The sequence below is a fragment of the Octopus bimaculoides genome, chromosome 5 (assembly GCF_046866305.1).
Source record: "Octopus bimaculoides isolate indiv1 chromosome 5, ASM4686630v1, whole genome shotgun sequence".
NCBI lineage: Eukaryota > Metazoa > Mollusca > Cephalopoda > Octopoda > Octopodidae > Octopus > Octopus bimaculoides.
This window is the reverse complement of record NC_142932.1, coordinates 121,219,178-121,238,453: the sequence shown is the minus strand read 5'-3', so window position 1 is coordinate 121,238,453 and position 19,276 is coordinate 121,219,178. Positions and strand designations below refer to the sequence as shown.

General features: G+C 37.3%; 1 long non-coding RNA gene across 1 annotated transcript; it reads left to right on the top strand.

Moving 5' to 3' along the window:
- Window positions 1-875: 875 nt before the first annotated feature.
- Window positions 876-16,987, top strand: LOC149135842 (uncharacterized). The gene is made up of 3 exons (XR_016241803.1): window positions 876-1,041; window positions 8,595-8,691; window positions 16,633-16,987. It is a non-coding gene; the product is annotated as an uncharacterized LOC149135842 (long non-coding RNA).
- The last annotated feature ends 2,289 nt before the right edge of the window (window positions 16,988-19,276 follow it).

Here is a 19,276-nt window from a genome sequence, read left to right as displayed (position 1 = left end):
GAATTTTTTTTCGAACAACGAAACAGGCAACATAAAGAACAATCCCTTCATCAGTTTTCCCCTGTCTTATCTACTCCGCGTTTCGAACGTTGGGACAATATATGTATATATATATATATATATATATATATATATATATATATATATATATATATATATATATATGCGTGTGTGTGTGTGTGTGTATATATGTATGTGTGTGTATGTGTATTTATGTATATATATATATGTAAGTATGTAGGTATACAGTTATGAAAATTAAAAACACGTATAATTCTTTGTTTTTATCAAAATATTTCAAAGTTACCCTTTTTTAAAAAACTTTTCAGTGACATTAATCATAATAATATATATATAGCTATAACAATACTTTTATCGTAACTCTTAATTGACATTCCTGTCACATGAGACCCTGAAGACTGCTAGAAAGCAAGAAAGTATACTAGTCTTTTAATATTTAATATTCAATATTTCATTTATTCAATAAGACATTCAATACTTCGTTTCATTTTACTATATATACTATATATTCTATATTCTATATCCTACATTAATTTTATAAGAATATAAATAAAACATAAAAAAACAGACAGAGTTAGAATTCTTTTGAATATTATATATATATATATATATATATATATATATATATGTATATATATCATCATATATATATGTGTGTGTATGGATGGATAGATGGATGAATTTATGCATGCATACACATATGCATATAAACTTGAACGTTCATTTACAAAATGTGGAAAATACCAATGACAAATGGTGTATTGTTGAGTATGTTCAAACAGTCCACGACTCTTACTCTCGTCACTGCGTCGTCGCTGAGACCAATTAAACTTCTGTTTGACAAAGATAAAACATTAGTTTGTTTCGTGTGAATATAAGTGTTCTCATTCATGTTCAATACTTGTCTGAAATACTACAGATAGAATTATAAAGAGTATACCATTCCCGTGTATGTATATAACGTTTATCAACAAGTAGATTGTTTTAGCAGAGACAACTCATGTTCGCTCTTTAAGAAAGGTAAGGACTGAACAGATTTATATTTCTTCAACGATTTAATTCTCATTTAATTATAATTTTGTAAATTATATCACACTAATGATGATTGTGTGTCGTTAAGTACTGAGAAACATATTGTATTTACTACAGACTCGGAACAGACCTTGAAGAGAAAGAGAAAGTCTCTGAGAAGGTTGCGAAAAGGACCTATGACTAACAAACAACCGATTGACTGTTTAACTAGTGCATTAAGCAAACGATCGATTAACTAACAATAAAGAAGAGATATTGAACCAGTGTGTGTGTTATTATTATTGGTGTGATGGCTCTCCCAAGGCACAACAAAATTTGTTTCAATACGCGAATTTGGATCAAGAATCTTGAAAACAAAATACAAAAACGAAGCAGTTTTAAAATTTTTCTCTAAGTTTTTAATTGTTTCGAGATAAATTTTTCTTTCCTACTTCTTAAGAGACATTTTAGAGCAGCTAATTTGGCGCCACCTGGTGTCAATGATTCCATGCTGACTTGTTTGATATTAGCCTCTTAAAGTTTCTCTCGTTCTCTTCCTCCTTCCCTATCTCGTTATCTCTTTCTTTCTTTCTTTCTTTCTTCCTCTCTCTCTATCTATCTATGTCTATCTGTATATCTCTCTATCTGTCTGTCTGTCTGCCTGTCTATCCTTCTATATCCTTCTATCTGTTTATGCGTATTAGTATATTTCTCCATAGGCGTAGGAGTGGCTGTGTGGTAAGTAGCTTGTTTACGAACCGCATGGTTTCGGGTTCAGTCCCACTGCGTGGCACCTTGGGCAAGTGCCTTCTACTATAACGTCGGGCTGACCAAGCCTTGTGAGTGGATTTGATAGAGGGAAACTGAAAGAAGCCTGTCGTATATATGTATATATATATATATATATATGTGTGTGTGTGTGTGTGTGTGTGTGTGTGTGTGTGTGTGTGTGTGTGTGTGTGTGTGTGTGTGTGTGTGTGTATGTATGTGTGTGCATATGTTTGTGTGTCTGTGTTTGTCCCGCCAACATCGCTTGACAACCGATGCTGGTGTGTTTACATCCACATAACCTAGCGGTTCGGCAAAAGAGACCGATTGAATAAGTACTAGGCTTACAAAGAATACGTCCTGGGGTCGATTAGCTCGACTAAATGCGGTGCTCCAGCATGGCCACAGTCAAATGACTGAAACAAGCAAAAAAGTATGTACATAGGAAGGAAAATGCTTGTCAGACGAGTTCAAATAACAAAGTATGTCTCCCTCTCCCTCTCCCTCTCTCTTCCTCTCTTTGTATCTCTGTCCCTCTGTCGCACTCTATCTCTATCTTTCTCTATTTTTGATTCTCACGGCCTCCCTTTCTCTCACTCGCTCTCTGTCTCTTTCTCTCTCTCTCTTTCCCTTCCACTCACTCTCTCTCTCTTTCCATTTCACTCTCTCTCTCTCTATCTCCATCTCTAGCTCTCTCTCCCTCCCTCTCGCTGGCTTACTCGCTCACCATCAGTCTATTTATATGTGTGTATTTCTACGTACGTGCGTGTGCGCGCGTTTCTATTATTGCTTCCATTGTCAAAAAATGCTGTCGCCCAGATTAAATATCCAGTCAGCCGTGCCAAATCCTCAACAGCCAAACAACTTCGCCCAATTGCCTCATTCTGCTTCTACACACCAAGTTGACTTTTAAAATTTGTACACATTTAAAACCCTTACTAGACTAAATTTATGGTCTTAAGAATTCGATAATTTATATCTTTCAATTATGAGCTGGGACTCCATATCACAATGGTTAAGTATATATCAGTCCGCTGCATAAGGATTCCTCAAGCTAGGTTTTCGCAAAACGTAGACTTTGTACATGAAAAAATACAGATACCGCATCTAAATTTACGTAAATAAACTTAAGACATTCAGTGTATTTAACGAAGTTTCTAAATAACTGTATGAAAATGTTTTTAATCAAAGATGTTTCTGTTTACATTACTTACATTATTTACATTTGACGGATATTTGTCCTTATCTTGTTTGTTGTGAACACAACTTTTCGGGTGATATACCCTCCAGCCTTCATCAAGTGTCTTGGGGAAATTTCGAACCTCGGTTCTCATTCCTAAGGTATTTTCGATGTTATTTCAATAATAATAATAATCATAATAATAATAATAATAATAATAATAATAATAATAATAATATCAAAATTAAAAGAAGAGTGCCATTGTTATCTAGTGAACGACATCTGGTGTATCTTCAACGGGTTCAAAAAATAAATTTGTCAATCTACTTCACTAGATAACAATGGCACTCTTCTTTTAATTTTGACTCTATATCTTCAGGAGGAGTTACCTCAATCCTTTCTATAATAATAATAATAATAATAATAATAATAATAATAATAATAATAATAATATCGAAAAATGAGGAGAAATATCCGTCAAATGTAAATAATGTAAATAATGCAAATAGTGTACATAATTCCTCATCTCTTAAATATAGAACATTTTACCAAGTTAACATTTTTTATTATTCTTCATAAGCACTTACATCTAAGTTATAAATTTGAATATATTCATACGTTAGCCTCTTTTGTGTAAAGAAATCTTGAGTTTCGCTTTAGATATGTTCAGGGTTTAGCAATCATTCAATACAGAATTCCTCAAACTTGTTTACCCATGATGGCTTCAGTATTGGAAGAAAGTTTTCAGAACATAAAATATATTTGAGAGAAATATATAGCACTAAATAATACAGTATTAGCACCATAAAAATAAAATGATAAAATGGCTCAAAGTCCTTCTCGAGCCACAAGTTGATGACGTCAGTTTTCCGGATTTTATGGCGTATATTTCCCTCCACCACTGGGCAGGGCGCCAGTCTATCGTAGGATTACTCATTCTTGCTAGTTGAAATAGGATAATATGAAGTGTTTAGCGCAAGGAAACAAAGTATAACCTGATCCAGGAATGGAAACCACAATCTTACGATCATGAATAAAACACTCAACCACGTGCCTCCAGTACTATATTAGCATAATTTATCATAATTTAGTAATTCTCCTTTAGCGGTTTCAAATATCCCACTTCGTATCTTAATGATTAATGATTTGGACGAACTTAGCTATGTTTATATATATATGAAAACACAAAAGTTTCATGTCAGCTCCTATATTCAGTGTATTCCAAATTGCGTTACTTTTCCTGTTTAATTGTTAGTGTTGCTACACAAAAGTTGGAGGATGGAAATCGCATTGACATTTATAAAGCTTTTAATTTAATATTTACCCACTCTACTGATAATGGCGGAATTTTTTTTTTCAGTTCTACATATAGAAATTTATATATATACGACAGGCTTATTTCAGTTTTTCCGTCTACCCAATCCACTCACAACGCTTTGGTCGGCCCGAGGCTATAGTAGAAGGCTAAGGTGCTACGCAGTGGGACTGAACCCGGAACTATGTGGTTGGGAAGCAAGCTTCTTTATTTCTTCAAATTAGCCATAAAAGCTTTACATAGATGGCAGCAAATGCGGGCTGTTCAACAACACAAATGAAATGAATGATGAGTAAAATAATGATATTGATGAGGGAAGCAGACGATGCCCCCTGATCACTGCTTCCCGAAAATATTGTTCTTTTTTTCTCTTTTATAAAAACAAATTGAGGTTATAAACCTCTTATTATAGTTCATTGGGACACCAGGTCCTTTCAAATGAGGCACTAAGCCTCTTACCTTTTTTACAACTCGAGGCATTAGAGCCTCTTACTTTCATGCCCGACTAGGCACACTGCCGCAAGGAAGCACCTGGACGGTGTCAAGTCGGGACACTTTAGCATAAATTTAAATATATCCTTAGAAAAGGAGCTCATTATCCTGCACAAGTCAGTTTCCCTTATGACCTCCGAGCCACCTGCGGAGAACAATCAGGGTCCTCAATGCAGGACAGAACTCCTTCCCCCCAGCCTTTTTTTGTTACCTTCTCTACGAAGTTCTCTAAAGCCCCTCCCTTGTGAAAGAGGAATTACAAACTCCTCGTGTCTATCACATAGGCAGGGGCCACAGTTTCTTCCGTCGGTGGCACAATTCCTACCGACGGGGTTTCGGGACACGCCGGCAGAGTTTTAGTAACCACCAGCAATGCCCCGTTTTTCTTCTTCTTTTCTTTTCTTTTCTTTTCTTTTGCCACGGGAGGGTGAAGTTCTTCCGTTTTGTCCGAAAGATTTTCCTTCCCTCCCGCAGCCTTAGGATCTCTCGGTAGACAACCATTTCCACCCTCCTTCTTCCTCTTTCGGCCCTTTTTCGTCGAGGAGGCCTCCACCTCTTCGACCATCTCTCTTTCACCCTCCGAACGAGGAGTGGGGGGGGGGGCTCTTCCTCAGCTAATTACTCCAGAACCCTACTCTGATCCTGGGGACAGTTCTTTTTTATATGGCCTGGTTCCAAGCACATGTGACACTTGGGGTGGGGGTGGGGCGTCCCTCAAGTATCACCGGATACCTGTTACCAGCCATAGTCAGAAAATCTGGGAAGACCAGATTCTTAGCTGAGTGGGTCCACAGGCTCAAAGCAGCAGGTTTCGTATGGCAAATTCATGAATATTTATTTGATTAAAAAATTAAAATAATAAAAATAAAACTACTAAGGATTTAAATTACTTAGCATTGGTATTAGATTTCGATTTAAATCGGCATGCTGACAGAATCGTTAGCACGTCGGGAAAATTGTGTAATAGCATCTCCTCCAATTTTACATTCTGAGTTCAAATTCCGTCGAGCTCAATATTAGTTTTTCATCTTTGATGGCTATTCAAAGTTTTCAAAATCTTTATTAGTCAGCAAAGGGAATTGCTGATGTAAATTAATTTCCAAAAATATCCAAAATAATTCAAAGAAAAAAAATAATTTACACAGGTTTCCGTTAATATATACATTTTGTATGTGGTATCTACATAACATTTTGTTGATTTTAATGCAAAGCTGTGTAAATGTTTGTATTTCCGAAAGTTTCATTTTGTTAGCCTTCGTGTAAAATTACATTTTTATGAAAATGTGTCACTAGGAATTGTTTGTGAAAAATTGTGATCCTAAGATTTTAAGTGTTTATTAAAATCCCGGAACCGGCTATAAGAAACAGCGAATGAAATTTTCAGATTTTTTTACTATATTTTTTTCTCAAAACAAACTTTAAATCCAAAAAGATGGGTTGGCTGATAAATCAAAATGACTTTGGGGGACTAAAAATTTCATGTGAAATGCAGCAGAATTTTAAAAAAGTAGAGACGATGCTTGAATGTTTGCGTTCCATGTTTACGTTGTATACAACATCGACTTGTATGTCGCTAATTATGGCATATCTATTTTGATTTGATCATTAATTAAGCTAAACGTAAATAGAAACAGCACTGTATTTAAGAGATGAGGAATTATGTACGTTACTTACGTTATTTACATTTGACGGATATTTGTCCTCATCTTGTTTGTTGTTCGGCATCTCACGGATGCATGCCGTTGTTCTGGTTAACAGAAAGTGAACTCTTCAGCAAGACAATACAAGACCTCATTTCGCTCGAACGAACGAACCGAAATAAACTCCAGGAACTTGAGTGAATCGAACTGATGCTACACCCAGCATATAGATCGGACCTACCTTACTCGGATCATTGCTTGTTCCCATCCATGGCTCACTTCCTGCGCCCGCGACGCTTCATCAACCAAGAGGAGGTTGAAACTTCAGTGTAGCAGTTCCTCGTCTCGAAGGGCAAGAACTGATATCAGCGTGAAATTAAGGAACTGATAGAGAGGAGGCTTCAGACGGGGCAATCCAGTAGCCTCTATTTTGACTGCTTGGCTGCTTTTGCTGTAACTTAACAAAATAAATAAGTTACCAAAATATTGCAAAATATTTGACTCAACGCAATGCATGTCGGCAGTGGGTAACTGTTGAGAAGTGAAACACTGTTTTCCTCAACTAGCTAATGTTATTCTTGATACTATCAGAGTAATATATGCACTCACATATACAATTGTATTTGCAATTGCAACCAAGACTTTTTGAATTTAGCTTTAACTAGTTTGTGTGAGTGTACGCGTATGTATATGTATATGGTGTTAGGTGAACAATGGAAAGCAAAAAAGAAAAAGTGCTTTCGTTGCATTTTGTAATGTCTTTGCTCCTGTTATTAGCTGAGTATTGCTTACGATAATCAATTCCTAAAAAACTTCGTGGTTTTATTTGTTTAACAATCCTATGCCAGCAAGTTACTAGCAAAGAATTCCTACAAACTTCGTTCGATTTTATTAGTTCAGCATTCATGTGTCAGCTAGCAACTAGGAAATCATATCACTTTCTTCTACATACTTTCCTAAATTTACAGCCTCACATATGGCGAGGGGCATTAATACAATGTCCACATGTGTGTGTGTACACATATATACATAAATATATGTATATATATATATATATATATATATATATATATATATATATATACATATATATATATATATATATATATATATATATATATATATATATATATATATATATATATATATATATATATATATATATATATATATATATATATATATATATGTATATAAAGACATATGTTTATACACACACACATACACATACACACACATGGGCATAAAACTGCTTGAGCCGAGACATAAATAGACCACCACAACCATATCGTCCGCTCAATATTATTTTTATGTTGAAAGAAGTCTCTGACTGAGCATATGGTCCGACTGACAGACTAATAGCGAATATGCAGCGGATAACTTTGTTAGTTTTATACAATTAACAGTATGTTCTTTAAAGAAGACATTTCTTTACAGATTATATAGGTTGCCCTAAAAAACGAAGACTTTTAAATTATGATAGAAGCTCGCTTTTCAACCATCATGTTTCGGTTTTGATCCCACTGCGCGGCACCTTTGGAAAGGCTCTTTTTCTATAGCCCCGGGGTCAAAAACTGCCTTGTGAGTGAATCTGTAGGCGGAAACTGCACGTATATGTATATCCAGACACACACACATACGTATGTGTGTGTGTGTGTGAGTGTAGTGTGTGTCTGTGTGTGTGTGTGTGTGTGTGTGTGTGTGTGTGTGGTGTTTACGTATGCACGATGGCATACGTATGTGAAGTGTGCGTGCGTATGTAAGTATTTGTTATCGTAATTGCTTCTGTTCTGCTCGCTGTGATCCAGCAGTTGACTATTTCATCAAACGTGTCCATCACTTTCTGATGCAGTAATAAACAATTTGGCGAAGATTTGGTTGAAGTATCTTGCAGCTTGAGAGTCACTTATAGGCTGCTTGTTTGTTATCGTTTATATATATATATATATATATATATATATATATATATATATATATATATATATAAATGAGGATAAGATCAATATTTAAAATATCTATTTTATCAAGTGGCCAGCATGGGAATAAAAACCATCAAAAGTAATAATTGTTTAAAATTATAATTTAGGGTATCTAAACAATTATATATATATATATATGTATATAATGTTAAATATTTCATAACTGCTAATAATCCTTTCTACAACAGACGCAAAGCCTGGAATTTCATCGACCCTGAAAGAATGAAAGGCAAACTCGACCCCGGCGGAATTTGAACTAAAAACGTAGCGACGGGCGAAATACCGGTAAGCTTCTCGTCCAGCGCGTTAACGACTCTGCCCGCTGGCTGCGCTATAACTGCTAATAATGATATTAATACTAACTAATGTTTCTATTAACATTATTAATAATACAGAACATAATAAAAGGTCATTAAGATTTCGGTGAAGAGATTGGTGATAATAATGATAATAGGGATGAAAATAATAGAAGTAGGAGTGGAGATATACTTAGTGTTTGAGGTCGGTTTGTTTTGTTAGCAAATGACACTCAAACAAAACAACAATGTTATCTTGCTTCGAGTGTCACAGATTACAAACATTCTTTCCGTTGCTACACCGATATATATATGTGTGTGTGTGTGTGTGTGTGTGTGTGTGTGTGTGGGTGTGTATTTATGTATGTATGTATGTATGTATGAATGAATGAATGAATGTATATATGCCTATATAAACATATACCATATATAGATATATATTCTTTTATTCTTTTATACGTTTCAGTCGTGTGCTGCGGTCATGCTGGAGCGACTCCGAGAATTTCTATCCTTTCTTAAACCCTTTACTGTGACTGGTTGCATCTGGATGGTGGGATTACATATGACCGTTCTTGTATGTCTTTCTTTTTCCAATTGTCGGTTCAATTGTAACTCCTGCCTGGACAACGCATCGTCTGGTATCGTACATAGGAGAATGTCCAGTTCCATTCTGAAGACATCCACATCTAAAATGTGTAGATTTCTTAATTCTTAATACTTTTAGCACAGCATTGATATGCTTGGGGTCTTTGAATCCTCAGCTAATGCAGTACTTGGTCCTCACTTCAAATGGAGTGGACGGTACCAAAGGTATATGCAGTGGTGTTTGGTACGGGTGTTTGTATAACTCTTCATGCCAAAGTTAATTGCGATAACCTACAGGGTTCTCAACTTTCAGCTTATAACACATCTCTCGCATCTTCGTTCCGGGAGTAAAGTCGTAGCTTTTTCAGCTTCTCCTTGTAGTTCTTCTGCTGCACTATGGCAATATTCTTAATATAGTAACTTTAGCTCGCTCCAAGTTCCGCATTCGTGACATTTTGCGACGACTACAGCTGGGAGCAATAGACCAGGCAGCTGAGAGCAATAGTTCTGGCAGCCGAGAGCAAAGATCTTCCATAGAGCCAACATGAATTCTCGGTCTCTTGTTTTGAAGGACCTTAGTACTCATCCTGCCAGTTGTCTGTACTTTGTTGCTATTTTGGTAATGTGCACGAGAAACGATGCAACCTTATACATAATGATTCGCAAGACCCTCACTGTCTGTGACTCTGGGATTGCAGTGCCTTCGGGCCCTGTGTATGCGTACTTCGGAGTCCATTTGTAAGCTGATAGCGCAGTGCTTGAAATTTTCCAGCATTAAATTGCATGCTGATTTTTTTTCCCAGTTCACATGTGTATTGCATTGAGGTCCGGCTGCAAACTTGTGACATGGTAAAGATTATTTATTGCAAACAACAATTTTGAACCATCTGCGTAGCTAGTGTCAGTGGATGTGTTTGTGACAATGGACATATCTGAGAGAACTATTACAACCAGTTGTTGACCCAGGTCTGTTCTTTGGGGACTCCACTTGGAATTTGTTTCCGTAAAGAGGGCACCATTGCCTGCAAACTTACTGACTGCTATCTTTTAGCAAATCATAAATCCACTCTCCTAGTTCACCAGATAGGCCAAGAACTCGCAGCTTGTGACATATCATGTTATGATCCACCTTATTGAAGCCCTTTATGAAGTTAAGATAAAACCACATTGATATATGAATGGTTGAGCAGCTGTTTGAAAACCCAGTCATAGTACCACATGAGCTGTGTGAGAGATGTGTGAGGCAGCGTCTCGAATGACCATGCTGAATAGCGTTCAGTAAGTCATTTCTTTTTGTAAGAACGCTCTCCGTTTACTTTGGACGATTCTTTTCATGACTTTACTGATATATGAAATCAGAGAGACAGGCCTGTAGGTTTTAAATATCTCCTCTACTCCCACCTTTATGGATAGGGCATATGATGTCTTCATTTAGCTTTTTAGGAAGTTTACCACTAGTAAGGAAACTTTGGAAAAGTATCTTAAGTGGTTTTGTTGAAGCCTGTTAACTAAAATTCATTCAAGAAAACAGCAGGGAAACCATCGGGGCCAGTTGCTGTTCGTTACGCAATTGGAAGTCTCAGGCACATAAGCCGCAGTTGTGGGTTATCTTGGTGTTGTTTGTGTTGTGCTGTCCGGCTCTCTCTCTCTCTCTCTCTCTCTCTTCAAGATTGGTTTTTCGATAGGATCCAATACGAGGTAGTATGGAATAGGGGACAGGTTGTTACCTAAGCAGTACTTATTCTATCAGTCTATTTTGCCGAAGCGCTAAGTTACGGGGACGTAAACACACCAACATCGGTTGTCAAGGGATGGTGGGATACAAACACAAACATATATATATATATATATATATATATATATATATATGATAGAAACATATATATATATATATACACACACAAACGTATATATATAAACACATCATCTACATATATATATATATATATATATATATATATATATATATACGAAACACGAACATATATATACATGCAGGCTTCTTTCAGTTTCCGTCTACCAAATCCACTCACAAGGCCTCGGTCTGTCCGAGGCTATAGCAGAAGACACTTGCCCAAGGTGCCACACAGTGGGACTGTACCTGGAACCATGTGGTTGGTAAGCAAGCTACTTACCACACAACCACGCCTACGGCTATATATATATATAATCATAAAAGATACATACATACATACATACGTACGTACGTATATAATTATACGCGCTTACACACATACGCATACACTAAACATTTATGAATCTACACACTTCTCAGGAACCGGAACAATGAACTAAAACATTAAGGCGAGTGTGGATAATGTTTACACAATTGGCAGCAGCAAGTTGAGAAACGTAAATGTTTATTTTGTTCACATTGTGGTTTCCATTATAGAGGTTAAGTATTCCATAATTACTGGTTAGAGTTGCTACTTAACAAGTGACGGCATTAAAGTACCCATTATCTCGTTCCAAAATAGCTGTTTCTTTTTTCTATTCCATATGAAAAAGATGTATTTCTTATACATACTTAGATACACACACGCACATTATATATATATATATATATATATATATATATATATATATATATATATATATATAAATCAAAATAAGCAACACGAATTTTAAAGATGATTGCAGTACGCACGTTTCATGCTACTCCATTTATTTAAGTAATGCGTAGAGCAATCTTCAGCGGCACGAAAATGTAGAAAATTACAGTAGAATAGACATATTATAATTGTGGCAACATTTCAAATCCAAGTGGGAAGAAGAATACATAAAAATCCATCTTGACATAGGCTAGCCTGGTCCTGAAGCCATGTAAACAGGCTTTAGCGAAATCACTTCAGATACTTTGCCAAGGTTTCCTTCCAAGAGGTAAACTTCCTAAAAAGCTGGAAGAAGACATCATATGCTTTATCCACAAAGGTAGAAGCAGAGCAGAGGCCCAAAACTATAGGCTAATCTCTCTGACTTCACATGTAAGTAGTAAAGTCATGGAGTGAATCATCAGGAAGAAGTTGATAATGTTCCTAGAAGAAAATTACCCACTGAGCAATGCACAACACGACTTTCTTCCAAGCCGCTTGACCATTCAGATATCAGTGTGATTCACCTTGACATTGCAAAGGCATTTGATTAGTTAGATCACGGCACGATATGTCATAAGCTACGAGATCTTGGCATTGCCGGTAACCTGGGAGAGTAGCTGCATGACTTCCTTAAGTCATCTCTGTGGTGGTTGGTGGTGGGGGTGGTGGTAGCCGGGACAATCGTGGATGATGGTAAGTGATGTGAAAAACAGTGGTGATGGTGGTGGAGGGGAAAGTGGCAGCGTCAGATGTCTGAATGGTGTGTGTATGGCAGTTGTACTGGCGATGGTGATGGTTGAAAACAATCAACGTTTCATTTTGTCTTGCCCGCTTATGTTCTTGCGTCTGCTGAACTTTTTCTAGAGAACATTCTTTTCTTTGTGGTTAGATCGTAGGTGATCTTTTTCTAGCATATCAGATATTCACTTAGTGGTCATCCCTTCTTACAAGAAAACATACAGAAAGGCGGCGATCTGGCAGAATCGTTAGCATGCTGGGCGAAATGCTTAGCGGCATTTCGTCTGTTTTACGTTCTGAGTTCAAATTCTGCCGAGGTCGACTTTGCCTTTCATCCTTTCGGGGTCGATAAATTAAGTACCAGTTACGCACTGGGGTCGATGTAATCGACTTAATCCCTTTGTCTGTCCTTATTTGCCCCCTCTATGTTTAGCCCCTTGTGGGCAATAAAGAAATAAGAAACGTTAGCATGCCGGGCGAAATGCTTAGCGGTATTTCGTCCGTGTTTACGTTCTGAGTTCAAATTCCACCGAGGTCGACTTTGCCTTTTATTCTTCCGGGATCGATAAAACAAGTACAGGTTGATTATTAGGGTCGAGATAATCGATTATCCTCCTCGCCTGAAATGTCTGGCTTTGTGCCAAAATTTGAAACCAATATTTAGATTTGTATGTTTCCTCTGATGTTATAAGATCAATTATATTCCCACGATTGCTTTACATTCCGATATTCCTATTTCTGCCGTTCTTTTTTTTTTCCTTTTTTTTTTTTGTTTTGGCGAAGGCTTTAAAGAGTACAGAACTTCAAGAATAAAAGATCATTTGCTCAATGACAATTTCTAATTTAAAAAAATTACTAAATTACTAAAAACTTACCAAGACCTGTGCTATATAATCAACTTGATTTAGATAAATACCATTTAAAGAATAACGCAGCACGATCCGGCAAATTCGATGGAGAGAGAAAGTCAATTACATCGACCCCAGTACTCAACTGGTACTAATTTTACTGACGCAAAAAGGTTGAAAGTCAAAGTCGACCTCGACAGAATTTGAACTCAGAAGGTAAAATCCGATGACGTGCCACTGAATATTTTGTCTGGTGCGGTAACAATTCTGCTAGCCTTAATAATGGTTTCAAATTCTGGGGTCAAACTAAAGTGTTTGATCCGAGCCAAAAAAAAAATAGTGCAATAGGTGTACAACCACATGTAGTAAACGAATATGAAAAAAAAACATGCGCGCTGGCGAACGGGGGCGGGGAAGAGGACTCGGAAAATTCACATCGGGAATGTTCCGAGTCCTCTCACCACTCGCCGTCCGTCGGCGAATTTTTTTTCTTCATATTCGTTTATTATACGTTATTTTACACCTTGTACACTATTTTTTTTTCAATTTTTGTGATGGGGTGTGGGTGGCGTGCATACCCGGATAATTCACATGATCCAATAACCCAACTTCGACACCCGGTCACAAAAAGGATAAAAAAGTGTAATAGGTGTAAAACAACATGTAGTAAACGAATATGAAAAAAGATGCGCGCTGGCGAACGGTGGGGAGAGGACTCGGAAAATTCAGACCTTGACCTTTAAACTCCAGTGTTTGACCCGAGTTACTGGATCGTGCGAATTATCCGACTCCACACCCCACCCATACCCCGTCACAATTTTTTTTTTTTAAATAGAGTACTAGGTGTAAAATAATGTGTAGTAAACGAATATGAAGAAAAAAATTCGCCGACGGATGGGAAAGTGGTGAAGAGAGGACTCGGAACATTCCCGATGTGAATTTTCCGAGATCTCTCCCCCCCGCCCCCGTTCGCCACCACCACCCCTTTTTTTACATATTCGTTTACTACATGTTGTACGCCTATTGCACTTTTTTTTTTTTGCTCGAGTCAAATGCTTCAGTTTGCCCCTTATTTTATCGATTCCGTAAGAAAGGCAAAGTCGATCTCGGCGACATTTGAACTCGGATTTCAAGACGGAAGAAATGCCGTGAGTGTGTGCGTATGTGTATGCTTTTGTGTGCGTACGTGTGTATGTGGGTGATGTGTGTGGGTGATGTGTGTGGGTGATGTGTGTGGGTGATGTGTATGGGTGATGTGTGTGTGTGTGTGCGTGTGTGTGTGTATGCTTTTGTGTGCGTACGTGTGTATGTGGGTGATGTGTGTGGGCGATGTGTGTGTGTGTGTGTGTGTATGCTTTTGTGTGCGTACGTGTGTATGTGGGTGATGTGTGTGGGCGATGTGTGTGTGTGTGTGTGTATGCTTTTGTGTGCGTACGTGTGTATGTGGGTGATGTGTGTGGGCGATGTGTGTGTGTGTGTGTGTGTGTATGCTTTTGTGTGCGTACGTGTGTATGTGGGTGATGTGTGTGGGCGATGTGTGTGTGTGTGTGTGTATGCTTTTGTGTGCGTACGTGTGTATGTGGGTGATGTGTGTGGGCGATGTGTGTGTGTGTGTGTGTATGCTTTTGTGTGCGTACGTGTGTATGTGGGTGATGTGTGTGGGCGATGTGTGTGTGTGTGTGTGTGTGTATGCTTTTGTGTGCGTACGTATGTATGTGGGTGATGTGTGTGGGTGATGTGTGTGGGTGATGTGTGTGGGTGATGTGTATGGGTGATGTGTGTGTGTGTATGCTTTTGTGTGCGTACGTGTGTATGTGGGTGATGTGTGTGGGCGATGTGTGTGTGTGTGTGTGTGTGTATGCTTTTGTGTGCGTACGTGTGTATGTGGGTGATGTGTGTGGGCGATGTGTGTGTGTGTGTGTGTGTGTGTGTGTGTGTGTGTGTTGACAGTGTCTTTTTAGTTCTTACGTATATTCATTATACGGTCTTATTTATTCAGATTAGCAAATGCTATGGCCATGATCTTTATTGCTGTTTATTTCAGAGGTTAATTGATTTGAAAGGCAACTTTGTTCACTTGATGCCGACGTGCAGAACATTCGGTTCTTATACAATATTTTCTTTTCTACTGCACTTCATCCATAAACAAACATGTCTTGTAAATATTTAATTTAAAATGCTGCCTAGATAAACAAATTAACAATAAAAATGTTTAAATTATTATTAGCTTTTTATCCTCTTTCAGTCAATGTTAAAATTAGTGAAACTATAGACAAAATGCAGCCAAAAAATGTACGAGATCTGATCAAAAGGCTTCAGGGCTGGTGCTACAAAAAGAAAACTACAGCACATCAATTCTGCATTTAGCCCCCTTCGATGTAGAACCCTTTCTGAACCCACAAACGTTATCCAGTGTCGTGTCCATCAACGGAAACATTCCTGTAGCTCCCTTTTTATTTTAGGATAGGGAGCAGATGCCTTGTCGCATTTCCTTGGATTGCCTCGACGTCATGAAATTTTCTCTTCTACAGCAAAGACTGGTTCCGGGGATTTAGCCATAGATCCATGATTCATCCCCTGTTTTGACCGTTTGCAAAATGTTTTCTTCTTCCTCGACACAAACATACCCTGAGCAGCTGAAACCTGTTCTTCCTTTTGAGACACCCACACCCAAGAACTGCTATAAACAACAGAAATGAGCGAGACCATTATAACTTTGTCTACATGCATAACAGTTCAAGGTCAATCTGAGCTAAGCAGCCTTTAGTTCCGTTACTATAACAACTGAACTTATACTTTTTGATCAGAACTCATACTTAGTCATGCTTCTTGATGCTCGGTGTTGAAATCCTTTTGCAGTTAAATTCAACTCTGATTTTACTAAAACGATTGTAGCTATTTTAAGCACAAAACTAAAAGCTTTAGGAAAGAATTATCCAGTTACATCGCCCCCCCCCCCCGCCCCCACTGTGTGATCGGTTCTTTGTTTTATCAACCCCGAAAGAATAAAAGGCAGGCTTGATTTTGCTGGGATTTGAACTCAGAACGTACAGAGCCAAAGCAAATGCCAATCCATTAATTGTATTTGATAAAATAATGGCACCATCCATTTGCAGAGATCGGTAATGTCCTTTCTCCTAAAATATCTTTTATCTTTTGTTTCAGTTCTGGCTGGAGAACCGGCTGGACGCACCTGTAGTCGAATCAATCAACTCCAGTAATTATCTTTTTCTAAGCCTGATATTTATTCTGTCAGTTTCTTTTACCCCCGCCGAACTGCTGAGTAACGGAGATGTAAACACAACATCAGCTGTCAAACGATTGTGTTATGGTCATGCTCTTTATTTCTGTTTATTTCAGAAGTTAATTCATTTGAAAGGCAACTTTATTCGCTTAATGCCGACGTGCAGAACATTCGGTTCTTATACAATATTTTCTTTTCTACTGCACTTCATCCATAAACAAACATGTCTTGTAAATATTTAATTTAAAATGCTGCCTAGATAAACAGATTAACAATAAAAATGTTTTAATTATTATTAGCTCTTTTGTCCTCTTTCAGTGAATGTTAAAATTATTGAGTGAAACTATAGACGAAATGCAGTCAAAAAATGTACAAGATCTGATCAAAAGGCATTAGGATTGGGGCTACAAAAAGAAAACTACAATACGTCAATTCTGCATTTGGTCCCCTTCGATGGAGACCTCTTTCTGACCCCACAAACTTTATCCAGCTTCATGTCCATCACGGAAGCATTCCTGGAACTCCCTTTTTATTTTAGGACAGGGACAGCTGCCCTGTCGCATTCACTTGGATTGCCGTAAATCATGAAATCTTTTCTGTTGTGAAGACTGGTTCCGGCGATATAGCCATAGACCCACGATTCATCTCCTGTTTTGACCGTTTTCAAAATGTTTTCTTCTTTCTCGACACAATCAAAGATATCCTGCGCAGCTAAGACTTGTTTTTCTGTTTTGAGACAGACATAGTTTTCTTTTAAACGAAGCAGGGCGTTTAAATTAAGGAACGCAAACGAGCTAATGTAGTGAATATTTTAGAAATAGATGTTAAAATGTTATTTTCAGTTGAAGATCGCAGAGTATGTTTGTCATGCAAAGCGTGAAATCAATTGATATTGCAATATACATTACTTCCTGATGTATTCAATGCAAAGGTAAGCCTATTTCTCACATGTGTATTGCATTTCTCATGTGTAACTTTATCGTGAGTTTATGTTGGTTTTTGGAGCGTTGGCTCTGATTTTAGCAAATGATATTATATACCCTACTGAATATATATATATATATATATATATATATATATATATATATATATATATATATATATATATATACATATACAAGTGTGTGTATGTCTGTGTCTGTCAGTCACAATCGTTTCACAACCGGTATTGCTGTGTTTACGTTTCCGTTACTCAGCAGTTCGCGGAAAAAGAAACCGATAGATTAAATATCAGGCTTGGAAAAGCTAATTACTGGAGTTGATTGATTCGACTACAAATGCTTCAAGGCAGTGCTCCAGCATGGCCGAAGTCTGATGGCCGAAACAAATAAAAAAAATAAAAGATATTTTAGTAGAAAGGACATTACCGACCTCTGCACATGGATGGTGCCATTATTTTATCAAATACAATCAGTGGATTGGCATTTGTTTTGGCTTTGTACGTTCTGAGTTACAAACCCAGCAAAATCAAGCCGGCCTTTCATTCTTTTGGGGTTGAGAAAACAAAGAGCCGATCACATAGTGGGGCCGATTTAATCGGACAACTCGAAGTGTCGAATTGATGTGTTGTAGCTTTCTCTTTACATTACCAGGCCGGACAATTTTTGATCAGATCTCCTATATATATATATATATATATATATATATATATATATATATATATATATCACTAGCTCACTAGCACTTTCATTCAACCTTTTTTTTTTTTTAATTACTATCTCCCTTTCTTTCAACCCCTTTTTTCCAATCATTCGCCATGTTGGACCGCTGAAATTTACAGGTTTTTTTTCATTCACTTTCTGTATATTTTCTCTTATTCCTTTCTGTTGAAGAGCGTCGGCGCGAAACGTAAAGGACTTTTCTATTTTTCCCGAGCATTAAACTAATACATTTGCTTGTTGTTCATACACCTGTCTTCGTCTTTTGTTTTCCTATAAATTTCAACTATATATATATATATATATATATATATATATATATATATATATATATTATACGACGGGTTTCTTTCAGTTTCCGTCTGCCAAATGCACCCATAATGGTCGCTCCGAGGTTATAGCAAAAGATACTTTCCTTTCCCAAGGTGCCACGCAAAAGAACTGAACCCGGAACCATGTGGTTGGGGAATAAGAATCTTGCGACACAGCTACGCCTGTCGCCTTGAACATACTTTGTACTTTTACTAGTTTCACTCAGAAGCTGTGGCCATGTTGGAACACTGCTTTTACTGTGTTAGAAGTCAATATATAATTACTCGTCATCCAAAAGCGGTTTAGATAATGGACGTCGTACAAAAGCACTGGTTTAAATTATGCCCTTTTAATGTTGTCTGTTCACATGAAGCAACTTACGCTTTTGACCCTCGTCTTTCCGGGGTCGATTAAAGATAAACTTACAGGTCGGAGCTGACTAATACGAGCGTTACCCTTCTCAAAATGCGCAGCTGTTTATCTACACTAGAGATTGGCATTAATTAGATTATTTTCCTGAAACAGAAAATATTTTTAAAATCTCTAAATCACCAAATTTCCACAGTGTGACCAGTTTATGGCACTTTATGCCATT